This window comes from Hyaena hyaena, unplaced genomic scaffold (assembly GCF_003009895.1).
Source record: "Hyaena hyaena isolate Hyena2069 unplaced genomic scaffold, ASM300989v1 scaffold_811, whole genome shotgun sequence".
NCBI classification, from domain to species: domain Eukaryota; kingdom Metazoa; phylum Chordata; class Mammalia; order Carnivora; family Hyaenidae; genus Hyaena; species Hyaena hyaena.
This window is the reverse complement of record NW_024081444.1, coordinates 700990-715831: the sequence shown is the minus strand read 5'-3', so window position 1 is coordinate 715831 and position 14842 is coordinate 700990.

Here is a 14842-nt window from a genome sequence, read left to right as displayed (position 1 = left end):
CTCCTTGCATACCAAAGATTGTTCTAGGCTCTGGGAAATGGTAGGGAGAAAAAGACATGAAGCTTCTGTCCCTGTGGAGCTTCCATTCTAGCCAGGGTATGTGGGGGATTGATTAAAAGTAAATAAACAGATATGTGTTGTAGTATGTAGGTGTATGTATAATGTGTTAGGTGGTGATGTGGAGAAAAAACAGAATACATGAAGCTTCTCTGGGGTGGTCTCACTTTAGGGTAAGAGGGACCAGCATTCACTACAGAAGCTCCCAACACAGACTAGAGTTTGAAGAGGACCTGGCTTCCAATCCTGGCTCCACTGTGCAATATGTACCTGAAGTTTTTAGAATTTTGAAAATGTGACCTGTAGCAATTTTGGTGTGGTAATTCCACTGTCTGATTAAGCTCTTAGCACTTACAGATGGGATCTGAGCTGCTAGAGTTGAGCAAACCAGCAGTTTCTCCTCTCGGCAAGACCAGCCCGTGGAGAGGAAAAGCTGTTCCAGGCCTACGCCAACATCTGGGCTGGGCTTGCATGCGAAATAGCAGTACTGGATATAAACACTTTCAGATTGTGAGGAAACAACTGTTCCTCTTTTCAAAAACACCCTTAAGGTTGCTGTGGTAAGAATTCAATGTTAACACCAACTTGTATATTTTTCTTGAAAATATAAATGTTTGATTTTTATCATGTGAGACCAGACCTCTGATCAGCAGGTGTGCAGGGGCCTGCAGGTGAGGCACACAAGAGTTTTGCCCTGTGTTGGTCTTGTTCACTACTTCCTTTTCTGGTTCCATGATGAGAATTTTTAGCAAAATGGTAAATAAATAAGAACTGGGTAGTCTACCTCTGGTTGACATCTCTGAAGTGGAAAGAATAGACTTTGCCACTAAAGGATGTTCATTTTCCTTTAAATGTGTGTCAGGGAAGTGACAGCATTATCAGGCAGCATCAGTACAAGATTGGTCTTAGAGTTTTCCATTGCTCTTGGCAGAGTGGAAAGCACATGGGATTGGGAATGAGCATTAGCTGTGTGATTTGAGGGGCATTAACAACCATTTGGGGCTTCAGTGTCCCCTTCTGTAAAATGTGGCTTTCACATTCTGTCTCAAAGTCTTCAGCTTTGGTGACTGATTCATTGTTGCTTCAGAAGACTGGTTTTCATGCTTCAAAGGCACAGTTAGGGAGACCAGTTGAAAGCTGTGCAGATGGAGAAGGGCTGGAGAAGGTTGTCGAGCCTGATCCAGCAGAGGTCAGAAGTTGGTAGTGAAGCCATGTACTCCTCATCTGAGAGTGGAATTCTCAAATTTTGTTGAGAAAGCATACAAAAACATGATGTCTGTGTAAACAGGGACTGTGAGTTAACCTAGCTCTGGCTAGGGGTCCTGGTGGGAGCTCCTGGTAGAAGCTGTGTTTTGTGGAAGAGGTGCCTTCCTTCCTACGAGTGGCCGAATTGCATTTATGTGTCTTCAAAGACCATTGTCTGGGGGAGTTTCCTTCATTCTATCCTAACTTTCACCACTTAGAAAGTGCTGCATTCCAGTAGTTTTACCTAATTTATTTCAAATGATCACACATGATTTGTCTGGAGCCAATAAGAAATGTAAACAAATTCCCTAACACCAAAACCAAAACAATCATTTCCTCATTCCTTAAAGTGTACGAGGTTGAGAGCAGTGGAAAGAGTGAGATCTTTACATGCACGAGTCAGTTGGCTTTTCTTCCACGAGTAGCCTTCCTGGTGGTGTATCCCAGGCCAGTCCGCAGCAAGGTGGCTGCAAAGACAGGAAGCCTTATTAATGGCTCTTATGACCCCCACTGAGGGAGATGGAGCCACACATCTGGTTGAATTTGTAATGTATGTTAGCATTAGTTTGTGAGAGAACACTTATACCACACACACACACACACACACACACACACACACACACACACACACAGAAGTTAAGAAGCAATTTGGTAGCCATTTGAAAGCATTTGTGAAGAAAACATTGATTTTCAGCTTGAAGTAATTTACTGGCACTTTACAAACGTATTAAATGCTGGCACTGGAGAGTGTATCATTTTCTGTTTGCTGAATGGGCTTGGGCTGTTGCAGATATCAGAGTTAAACCTGGATGGTCTTTGCTGGAGGTGTCGTGGGGCCTTGTGTGTGGGAGCTGGAGACGGAGAGCCTCTTGTGGGCTCAGACCTGGCAAGCACCCACGCTGAAGGATGCCTTTCTGCACTAATGGGAGGTGATGAAGAGACACAGGGCTCAAAGGTGATGCGAACACATCTGAGCACTGTGAGTCTGCGGACACGTATTACATGGCTTAGATGTGTAATCACTGAAATTGACAAAAATGTTTTAAATCTTTGGAAATCAACCTATAGGGAAGCTATTCCTTACCTTTGGTATTAAGTCTAGGCTTGTATATTAACTAGTCTAGAGGCCCCAGAGTTTCGACCAGCTTGTCTACAAATGAAGCTACCTTTTTGAAAGTTACCTTTAGTAAAATCTTTATTTCCTAAATGATGGACACTGAGTGCTAGTCCTTGGATCAATCTTGTTTCACTGGCAAAGAACATGGCTTCTGTTTCACTCACCCAAGCAGTTCTTCACATTGGCCACATCCAAACGGGAAGACTTGAGGAAACAGGAAAAGGTGGGCCATTTCTTCTCATTTTGTTACTCAGTCAACACAGCCAGCTGCCTAATTGGTTCACCCGGATTTCCAAATGATCCTTCCTCCTTTGGCTTTTGCTTCTGCTCCAGGCTCATTCCTGGTGTTGGGTGGGGGTGGGCAGTGGAGGAAGTGTCCTCCTCTCCTGTCAGCTGACAAACTGGTCTAGAACATTTGCAGTTTTAATGATCAACCACTTGGAAAAAATTTTTCCCAGATGGTTACATTTCTGGTCTTTGTGATTTGTGGATGACTCTTTCTTAACCTTTTGGCAGCCCTGTCCCCTCTTTTTAAAATCAGGAGTACTTTCCAATCCAATGAGCTAGCTGACTCATTGTTGAAGAGCGGTGCTGGAGGAACCAGTCTCCTCAACATCGTGCCCAAGCACAAGAGATAGCAGAGATCAGGTTATCATGGCTCTTGGTGAACTGTTTTAATTCCTTTGCTGCTCCTGGGGAAACATACTTGTTTAACTTTTGCAAAGTCATCTTTGGGAAATAGGTTTATTTTGTGAATGGGAGACCTGTACTATAGCAGTTGGCTCAGGCCCAGTCTTCCTGGGAGCCTCCCAGTGAGTCCTTTGATCACTCTGCATCTGTTCATGGGGTCACTGGCCACTGGACCCAGAGATGGAGCCCTGAGAGTGGTTCAGGGGGCAAGGCAGCTGCTGCAGTGAAGGGCCTTGCCTCCATTCCCCCCCGCCCCCACACACACCCCTGCATCCAGGGCCAGAGAAGGTGGGTCACTGACAGTCTGGAAGCCTAGAGGAAGCCAGGTACCACTGCACTGGGGCAGTGAGTCAGGCAGACATAGGGGCAGAGAAGGCAGTGGTAGCCATAAGCTAGCAGTAGAGACACATTGACATTGCTGAGGTAGGGGCTGTTTGTCTATACTGGGCATCTTAGTCAACCCCTAGACATAGACAACACTATCCTCTCACATGCCCTGGCGGCTACACATGTAGAGATCAGGGATGTGGATTTAAGCCCTGGCTCTAATATAGAGGAACACATAATTTTGGAGAAGTGACTTTAATGCTATGAGTTTCTGTTTCATTGCCCGTAAAGGAGAGATACCAGGAATGTTGTGAGAAGCAAAGGAGAAAACCAGAGAAGCCCTGAGTCATTGGCTGCAATGCTTAACGAACAGTGTAAGTCATCACTGTTACCTTGCCTGATACAGGAGTCAGCAATGCACAATCAACTTAGCGGTCAGCCAATAGCAAGGAAAGGAATCATCATGGAATCATTTTTTTTTAGAGAGCATTAAAAACTACTGAGTGAGCAGTCTATAGTTTCTATTACATGGATAATTGCTCACATCTGCAAAAGCACCATAGTTAATAAGGTACATAATTAATAGGGTTCACTTTGACCATCCATGGGCTGGAAAGCAGCAGCTGCTTGGAATAAGAGAAAAACAGTGGTCCACTGATGTGCCTCTTCAAGAGTTGAGGCAAGATGAGCTCCAAGCATCTGATGAGCAGAGACGAGTCATTGGGAGGGCGCTTGAGCAGACTCAGGCTTCTAGATGTGGGGCTCCATGCATGATTGCTTGTCTCACCATGACTGCCTCCCTTCCCCCTCCCTCCTTGGATGCTTTTCCCTCCCCATGAAGATCGGGTGGCCATTTTCCTACTCTTTTGAACCAGGGCTGACCTACAGCCATTTTGACTATTTTTGAAGGAAAGTTATGCCTTGGGCCTGGCCTGTAAGGCTGGTAGTTTTTCCTTTCTTTGTCTCAAAACATCCTGTGGGGGGAGGGTGGCAGCCATGAGAGCTAACACTCTGATGAAGTCTAAGCTAGCCACGTGGAGAGGCCACGTGCTGGCCATGCTGCCAGTCCTCAGCTATTCCAAGTGTCCCAACTCAAGCACTGGACTCACTGTGAGGGAACCGTTTGGAACACGCCTTCTTCCACAGACAACAGGTGGGGAGAAGAGAGAAATAAAAGCCTGTCCATAGGGCTCAGGTCAGGCTGTCCCACCGGCTCTAGCTGACTAGGCTGCCTCTAAGGTCCCCACGGAGGCCACCTTTCCAGGCCTTCCTCCCAACCTCCCCACTTACAGAACCTCAGGCATGGTGAAATGGCTGCTATACATGCCACCAACGTGTGGAGCAATGGCTGGACAGCCATGTGAATGCTTCCTGCCCTGCTGATCTTGCCCTTGCCTATGTGAGAAGCACCTCCGGTGCTGTGGCCTCACAAGTTAGGACGGTGGTGGGTAAGCTGGCAGTGCCAGCCTCTAGGTCTGGACTCCAGCCTGCTTCATGAGCGAGTGGTGAGATGGGCAGCGGTTCTGCTAAGACAGGACAGTTCTTAGCTGTGTAAGTCTCCCCACCCACTTCTGAACAGTCCAACCCACACAGAGCAGTACTGAGAGAATTCAACTTTCATCTTCATTCTTTCTGATCTCTCTCTTTCTGTTCACCCGTCTTGGTTACAGGTGGTAGGCTCCTTGCCAGACCTGCGCCAGTGTGTTGTTGGCCACAGGAAATGACCTTACCAATCCCAAGACCAAGACTGGAAGGAGCCCAGGCAACTAGGAGCCATACATTTGAACTTACCACTTGTGAGCAACTCTTAATTTATGATTTTTCTTTTATTCACTTCTTACATATCTAGGCCTGCTTTTGTGAGGGGAAATATGGATAACATATGCTTAGGATAAGTAATTTCAGCATCACTTGTTAACAAATGCATGTACATATACATGATGTACACTCACACATCCATGTGTGTGTGCACATACATGTGGTCATGAGGGCATCATCTGAATACACTTCAGTGTGGATCAAAAGGACTAACCACATCCCCTTGCTGCAGAGGCTGTGGAAGATGCAGAGGTCCCGTAGCCCCCTGAGCCCTCCTCAGTGTGGCTGGTCCCAAATACCCCACTATCACTATCTAGTGTATCTGCACCACAAAGTCTGCTTATATGTGTCAAAACAAGCAAATTTCTGGCAAGTGGGATGGACGTGCATTAAAGACTTGGAGAGTTAAGTCAGTTGGTTTTCCACCTGGGTATTTGACTCCACCTGGGTATTTAGGAGCAGGCTTTCAGAGCAAACTTCACTGGTAACTAGGCTTATTGGAGGCCCCTGGGAATGAATGAAGAAAGATATTCTCAAGCAGAAAGACCACGTACGAGAGATTGCTGCTCTTTGACCATAGCAAGAGAATCCTAGAGATCAATGCTGAATGTATATTGTGAAATTTTAACTTGAACGCTTGACAAATATAAACAATTTCTAGAGCTTATGTAGATTCCAGGGCTTGAGCTAATGAAGTATCAAAACAGGACAAGTTTTCTCAATCAGTTTGAATTGCATTAGGTTGAATAAACAATCATGCTGGAATAGCAACCATTTTTTTCCATTTTCTTTTCTCAGGATGTCCAGAGAGAGAGAGAGAGAGAGAGAGAGAGAGAGAGACAGGCTGTGACTGGTATTAATGCATAAGTCCTTTGCTCCTTTGATCCTCCTGTTCTGCCTTCATCAGTTTGTGGTTTTTGTCTTTCCAAAGATGCTAGAGCCATATTCAGACATCACTTCTGCATTTTAGTCAGGAAGAAAAAGAGCAAAGGGCAAAAGGTATCTATCACTTGAGTCTTCCCTTTTATGAAGAAAACAATGATTTTCTTAGAGTGCCACTGAGTAGAATTCCATTTCATCTTATTGGCCAGGTCATGGTGTTCCCAGCTACCAAATTTGTTTCTGTTAGTAAGGATGGAGAGAAAGGAGATTGTGACAGATTCCAGAAAGATGCAATGCCACATTCTGGTTTAAATAAGGAAGCTAATAGGGTGCCTGGATGGCTCAGTTGGTTAAGCATCCGACTTCGGCTCAGGTCATGATCTCATGGCTTGTGGGTCCGAGCCCCGTGTTGGGCTCTGTGCTAATAGCTAGCTCAGAGCCTGGAGCCTGTTTCAGATTCTGTGTCTCCCTCTCTCTCTGACCCTCCCCTGCTCATGCTGTCTCTATCTCTCTCTCAAAAATAAATAAAACATTAAAAAATTTTTTAAATAAGGAAGCTAATATAGGAAGTGGTGATCTATATCATTTTATAGGTCAATTATATAAACTTAAATTATATTTATATAATTAAACAAGCTTAGCTATCATCTATCTATCTATCTATCTATCTATCTATCTATCTATCTAATCTTCTAATAAGTGGTAGTGACTAGAAATCTTTGCCAGACCTCAGTGGGCCAGACTGGAGGCTTCCATCCAGGGAGGAATGCCAGGAAATGCACACTGGGAGGCCCAGCTTTCACAGTGAACAAGCAGTGTTTGCAGAGATATACATGAGGTATGTATGTATACAGAGAAAGGGAAACTGGACTGGTGAATTATTCGTGAGGCTCTAAAAAATGCAAAATACAGCTAAAAGTAATTAATTTTCTTCTTTCAGCACAACACGTATATGGAGATGATATCATTTAAAATGGTCATCATCTGGCAGGCCCTTAACATTTGCCAGCTGGTACTGGGTTGATATCTCCGTTTTATGGCTTCAAAGACTGAGGTTTGGGAACTTTGTCATTCTTAGTCATACAGCAACAGGTCAGATTTTGAACTCAGGTCTTTGGACTCTATATTCATGCCTCGCCTCCACCAGAGCTGCCTCTTATTTTAACTTAATCTCTTCTTTGTCCTTGATCTTTATTTAATCCTTCAGGATGGAGAACATTCATGAGAACAAGGCAGACCCTCCCTGGGTACCTGCAGCTCTTCCTGTGGGAGCTGTCCATCTGCCTGGGTGCTATTCCCCTCTCCAGGGAGTCCCGCCTCCTCTGGACCCCAGGGTATTGTCCCCTGCTGGGCTGGGTGGTGACCCTGTGAACCCTACTGCCTGCCTGAATTGCTGTCACTCTCTGCCTTTGTGTTTACATGCTTCTTTCCTTTGGAAAAGTATTCACTGTTTAAAAAATGATACCTGTTTATTATAAAATTGATATATTTTCTGTGTATTATATATTTTGAGATCTATCTAGAGAGAAAATCAAATAAGAAATCAAAATTAGATAAGATCTCATTGTTTAGAAATAATCACTGTTAATTTGTTGGTTTAACACTATTCTAGAATCTTCCTGTGTATATATACAAATAAGCAAATATAGATAGATAGATATTTATCATTTTACATAAATAGGACTATATTTTATATGTGGTCTTGTTACCTAATTTTTCAAAGAACAATATGGCATATACTTCTATCCATGCCAATAAAACTAACTTGCATCATTATTTTTTAATGGTTGGAAGAATTCCTTTGTGTTCGCATTCCATAATTTACTTAATTGGTTTCTTGTTAATGGACTTGTATTATTTCCTATGAAAAGAAAAAGAAAGAAAAGAAAAGAAAGTAAAGGAAATGAAAAGAAAAAGGACAAGACAAGAAAAGGAGAACTAAGTGGGCGAGGTCTGTGACCCAGGCCATGCCCAGCCCAGTGGGTGGTGGGCCACATGCCAGAGGTCTCTGTATGGAAGGTGCTGACACAGAGCCTGGAATCCTGAGCCTCTTATTATCTTGCAAGTGTTTTGTGCAATGCTTCAGGCTGCAGCTGAGTCTGATAAGAGCCAGGGTGGAGAGCAATGAAGGACCCAGACATCTGGAACCCATTTCTGCAGGGGAATAGATGCTCCTCCAGGCAGGTCTATCTCTTGCCCATGCTCAGAAACCCACAAAGAGATAATTAGCTGCCCTCTGGTATTTCTTCTCTGCCCAGGACACTCTCCTTGTGGGAATACCAAATATCTGCACAGTAGGGTCAGTGCAGGAAAAAGCGCAAAGTCCTAATGACCCTTCCTTGACATTTATTGGTCTCCCAGTGTTCAGGTGTGGCATTGTCATCCTAGCTCCTTCAGGGTCACATCTGAGTGGAGTAGGCACTAGAAGTCTGGCAAGACCACTGCTACCCAGCACAGCCTGCTTTCCTTGCCTGATGAGCCAAGCTGCCTATTGCTCAGCCCTGGTTTTCCTCACACTTGATCCTGAGTCACTTGGGAGTGGATCCCACCAGATCCTGGTTTGTCTTGTAGCTGGTCTTTTATTCCAGAGGCATGGATCCACCTTGCTTGTTCATAAACTGGGTCAGCGATTTGTGGTTCATGAGGGAAGGAGGGCAGAGCAGCTGTTACCAGTAACAGTAACGACAGGATTGCCGAGACAAACATTTTCATGGTGATGCATGGGAACACTAAATCCAAACCACAATGTTTAGCTTTCAGTCCAGTAAAGGGGAATGCCACATCCCCTAAAGTAAATGGAAGAGATCATAGTTTAGAAAATATGACAGAGTTGAAAACTTAAAGCTGTATCACACAGTGACATCCTTCAGAAGAAAACAATTGATACAAGGGAGTGTATATATATTTCCATGTCAGTTTATTAGTTTGGAGTCTTCCCTAGTCCAAAAATGGAACTTAGTGGCCGTGAGTCAGGAGTGCCTCAGGCAGGCAGTTAAAAGGAGGCGGGAACACTTTAACAGTCACTGTTGGGAAAGGGACCCATGTTCACAGACTTGAGGAATGCATCAGACCATGAGAACCCTTTTTCACGTGTCTGCTTCCGTTCAATGTTTGTTTCAGACTGACATCAAATGCCGTACATGGAGCTGTGCGACCCTGATATTTACATGCTCTGGTTCCCTGTTTTTCCTGTGGATTGAAAAGTCACCAGGAGTCTGTAAACACTGTGCAGTGGAGTTTGATTTCTCAGAGGCCAGAGCAGGGTTTGGGGGAAGGGCAGGGGTCAGCTGACTCTCAGGAAGGGGTGGAGATGCTGCTTCCACTCTCTCCTAGGAGTGAGCACACAGCTAACGAATCTCAGGCTCAGGCCCTCCTGGCATGGGCTCCCTGAGAGATACTGGGAGCTATGACCCAGGCGGGAGGGGAAGCCAAGCTGGTGTCAGCAAGCATTCCTATGTGAGCGTTTCTGATAAACGGCTTTCAGAAGAAGGGGTCTGAATCCCCAAAGCTCACTTGATGTGTTGTGATTTCTTCTTGCATTCTGGTAAAATTTCATGTTTGCAGTTGTGCATGCTTTTCTTTTTTCTTTCTTTATTTTTTAAAAGTTTATTATTTGTTTTGAGAGAGAGTAGGACAAGGGCAAAGAGAGGGAGACAGAGAATCCCAAGCAGGCTCCACACTGTCAGTGCAGAGCCCAACACGGGGCTCTACCTCATGAACTGCAACACCATGACCTGAGCTGAGGTCAGACACTTAACCGACTGAGCCACCCAAGCGCCCCTGTGTATTCTTTTTCTTAAAGAAGGGCCCCAATTTGCATAAGATTATGATCCCACACAATCCAGAGCCTTGCACTACCGTTTCTGTCTATCACCCTTGAAGCGTGTATATTCAGGTGAAATGGTGCACAGCACCCTTCTGCCTCCCGCATGGCACCGTCATCTGCTCTCAGGCAGAGCGTATTCTCCTGGGTGTCTGCACACAGTAGGTAACAGTGAAGGAGAACTCCCAGAACCCTCTTCCTAAGCCTTGCAAGGTGGTGAAGCATTTGCTTTGGAAAAGAAAGCAGGAGATGAAGATATGGAATGCTCACACTCAGGCTGCAGGGAGGACACCAGTGTGGGGATCAGAGGACACCTGGACTTCCTATTCGGGACCAGCCATGGTATCTGCTGATGAGGGAATTCTGCTGATGGGCAAAGGGAAGTGACTGCTCACCAGTGAGAATCTGAGGAACCCAAGATAGAGTCTAGATCAGTGTCTCACTTTATAGATCAGAAAACAGATCCGGAGACATCCACAACTGGCCCCAGGCAGAAGCGTCTGTGAGCATGAACATGACTTTGGGGACTGGCAGGGTGCGGCAGGCAGGGTGGCCGCAGACTGGGCAATGCTGGTCAACACCACCTGCTCCTCCATGGACAGAGCAAAAATGAAAACAAGCAACATGCCACTTGTTATGGATTTAAGGATTCTATCTGACATCAGAGGGTGGGACACCTTTCTCCACTCTCCGTGGAAACCCCGAGTGGTGCAAGTGTGTGTTGAGGCAGAGCCGGCTGCCAGGAGGGCTGTCAGACCACAAGCCAAGGCTTTGCACCACGGCCGCCTGGGGTTTGTGCCTGTTTCTGCCATCTCACCACCCAGACAGCTCGAGTATTAATTCCCATCCTGCCTTCCTCTGCATCTGGTGCTGGGCACCAGCAGGTGCAGACCAGAGACCAGGAGCAAGGACTCAGTGCTGCCAGCGTCAGGCCTGGGATGCTGCTGGGCAGGACCTTTACAAACACCCCAGGATCTGACTGTGCAGGTGGCTTGTTCTTTTTCCACCTTAGCCATCAGTATGTTAAAAAACCCTGCAGCCTGGCTGTCTGGTGGGGCCAAAGAGAGCCCTAGAGTTCTTTCCAGAAAGAGAGCCCCACAGCTCTCCCAGAAAGAGGATATGTAGGCTTTGGTTTTATTTCATAATCCTTGGTCCCTGTTCAAAGTTTTAGCGCACTAGGAAAAGCTGGCAGGAGAGTGTGTCTCTGCCGACAGGGGCTCTGTGAGATCCTCCCTCTGGGCCAGCACTGCCAGACTATCAGGCTCAGCCAGCGAGGAGCTGGGCCCCCCGGGCGTGGATCCCTGCTCCTCACGCCTCACTTGAGGACGCACTGTTCCCTGCTTCGACTTGCATGAGGAACAAGAAGCACAGGTCACCCTCCACAGGTCACCCCTTGTCGTGTCTCAGGTTGGTGCTCCAGGCAGAGCGCTTGTCTAAGGGTGTGTCCTCCAAGGACAGGGCCATCCTCAAGCACCTGTGACCCGCCCCTGAGCTCAGGCATGTACCTGGGCCCTTCCAGGCCCGGCGCTGCGCTGCGGCACTTTGGGGGTTTTAGCTCATGGATTTCAAGAACACTGACAGAACTCCACCCTGGCCACACAGACTCATGGGATATGTTAAAATGAGGCTGCTGGGCTCCACCCACAGAGGTTCTGACATAATAGGTTTGAGTGAGTCCTGGAGGGCGGCAGTTTTATTTTTTATTTATTTTTATTTTTTTCTTAAATAGTTTACTGTCAAGTTGGTTTCCATATAACACCCAGTGCTCATCCCCACAAGTGCCTTCCTCCATGCCCATCTCCCCCCTTCCCCTCCTCCCATCCCCATCAGCCCTCAGTTTGTTCTCAGCATTCGAGTCTCTCATGGTTTGCCTCCCTCCTTCTCCTATTTTTCCCCCTCTTCTCCCTCATGGTCCTCTGTTAGCTTCCTCCTAATCCACCTGTATGTGCAAACATGGTATCTGTCCTTCTCTGCCTGACTTATTTCGCTCAGCATAACACCCTCAGGTTCTATCCATGTTGCTACAAATGGCCAGATTTCATTCTTTCTCATTGTGGAGGGCAGCAGTTTTAAAACACCCTCCAACTGTATCTCTGCCTCTGACTAGAGCTTTGCCTGCCTCAGGCTGGATCTCTGCCTCAGGCTAGATCATTCCTTCACACCGGATTGCTACTTTAGACCTGAACACTGGATCACTGTTTCAGGCTACACCCCTCCTCAGATTAGATCACAGTCTCCGACTGGTCTATGCCTCAGACTGGGTCCCTGCCACAGACTAGGTCAGTATTCTCAACCTTGGCACCACATTGCACTCACTCAGGGAGCATCCTCAACTTCAGGCTATTAGATTGGGTGCCGGAGGCTGGCTCCGGCCGGGTCCAGGGGTCCCTGAAGGATGGACGGTGTCGGTGAGGGAGGGATGAGAGAGCCACGGGAATCTTTCAGGTCACCAGGCAGGCATCTCTGCTCTGACTGGGGCTCGACTTTATTTTATAATTAAGTGTTTGGAGGATGGCACAGAAGTGGCTTTTGCCTTAGACAATGATTTCTGATGACAAGCTTCTTTGGTACATAAGGATTTCCCGGAACATAGATTTGTAGAAGACTCCTGCATAACCTTTATCAATAGTGATTGAGGTAGGTGATTTAGATGCTTATCCTACGGGAAAGGAAGGTATCTTTAGCATACAAGACAAAGTTTTTAGCATAAAAAGGGTGAAGTTACTTCTTTGTGAGCAGGGGTCATTAGCTTGTTTAAGAAGTATTAAGAAAAACAGGTCTTTCAGGAAACACCTTTGCTCCCATAATCACAAAAGAAGTTCCTCAATAGGTTCCTTCACAGGGTGCAATCAGCATATTCAAGGTCAGAATAAGTCACTCTGAAATACAGGTCACAAATGCCTTGGGGGGGGCGGTGCTCCAAGCAGAAACAGTTGGGTGGGGGTAGATATCTGTCCTTAACTCTAAATTAGGCTCTTTGTCTCAGGGCCAGACTCAATTGTAACTCTTGTGTTCTTAGCCCCCTTTATTATGTAAGTCTTGGATCTGCAAGGCCCATAGGAAGAGCCTTTTGACAGTCACCCACAATGCTTTCATCTGAAGTCTCTTGAAAAGTCAGGAATATGCTTTTCCTTATAAGCAATCTGTGTGAGGAATATCGGTCTGATCTGGAATATTGTGAGGCCTGGTCAATACCAGCAGGCTCATTTACAACATGAGCCACTAGTAGCAGAGGGAGATACCAGTTTTCGTTTCTCATGGCAGGAGCTGCGCAAACTCTGCCATTTCCTCGCTGTGACTGTCATCCAGTGAAACTGGTGTGGCTCCCAGCAATTGGGAAGAAGGAAATGAAGAGGTCAGAACACTGTGTCTTCCTCCCTGGAAATGAAGTCCACTGTATTCCACGTGGAGCACCAATTTCCTCTATAAACGGTAACCCGTTGTTACATGTGCCCTCCATCAGGCTGCAGAAGGACCTTCCAAAACCATCAGCGAAGTGAAGCAGAGCTTTGTGTCAGTCCCCTATCAAATCATTGTGTTTTTCAAAGAGTCATCATATGGATACTTAAACTCAAGTTTAAAATCAGAAACAAATCAAGCAGTTGTCTCTTGGAAGGTCACTAGAAATAGAAGGCACCAGAAGCTTTCAGGCACTTTCTGGGCGGGGCACCCTCAAGGACAAACTACCCCTTGTTGATCCTGCTCTGGCACCTGCTGTTTAAGACAGGTCTGCAAAAGGTAGTACTCAGCAAACATACTTCTATCTCTCTGGGAATGGTTGAGTGACTAATTTGGGGGAAAGAAACTCAACTTCAGTTGCATTTTGTGCTGCAAGCATTTCAAGCATGTGCCTAACATGCAAAAAACAGGTTTTTTTTTTTTTAAGATAGGAAATATATTTCTCCTTTGGAACCAAAATGATGTTCACTGCAGACCCCTATCGTGCTCCAAGAATGACTCATGTCCTGAGTGAATTGCTTAAGTTTGAAAAAAACTGAGCCGGTATTTTAGACTCCCCTCCTCCATCCCTCAGGACTCCCAACACGTGGGCTTTTTAGTTTCCAAGCTAATGTACTTTTCGGACTAAAAAAAAAATGCTGTTGAATACTTGTCATTCCTAATTCCCACCCTTCAGATGCACGTGGACTGGGGCTGTGTTATCTTCAGGACAAGTATCTTGGAACTGCTTGTCTGTATGGACCACATATCAGGGCTGCCCTGGCCCGGCGGCCCTAAAATGAAATCATGACTTAAGGGTTTTGTCCCTCCGGAAGTAAATAAAGAGCCAGGGAGCAAGCCCAGGCTCTGAAATCACAGTGCAACCTTCCTGCCAGGCCTGGAGGAGACGCCCCCAGGGCCTCCATCTGCCTCCCAGGGTTTGGTGACTCTGACAGGCAGGAAGGAAGCAGGCAACATCAAAGGACGCTGGTCAGAGTGGCTTGGAACCTCTCTGTGACACAAGGTTTCACAAGTCTGCATTTTTATCAGCTGCAGGCTAACAGCTTCCTTCCCTCTGTGTGTTGTCTGCCTTTCTGAATTGCCAGGTTTTTCTCACACATTTCAAATCCACAGTAAGTGATTCTACTGGCTAGAGCTTGGAGCTAGACAAATCCATTCCCAGAGGCTAAATCCAGGCTGCCAGGAGGGAGGCGCTCAGGAATGGGAAGTAGGGACAGGCTTCCTTTGCTTTCCTCTGGGGACCTGGCTTGCATTCCCTCCCTCACTCTCCCCAGTCTCCACTGAAGTCTCAGAGGCAGGCCAGCAATGCAGAGAGTGCCTCGGTTGCCATCCTGCCCAGTGAGCTCAGAGGGGCAGGCTGATAAAGGGATTTCCCTGGCCTGGCACTGGGCGGGGGGGGGGGGGGGGGGGGGGGGGGGGGGGGG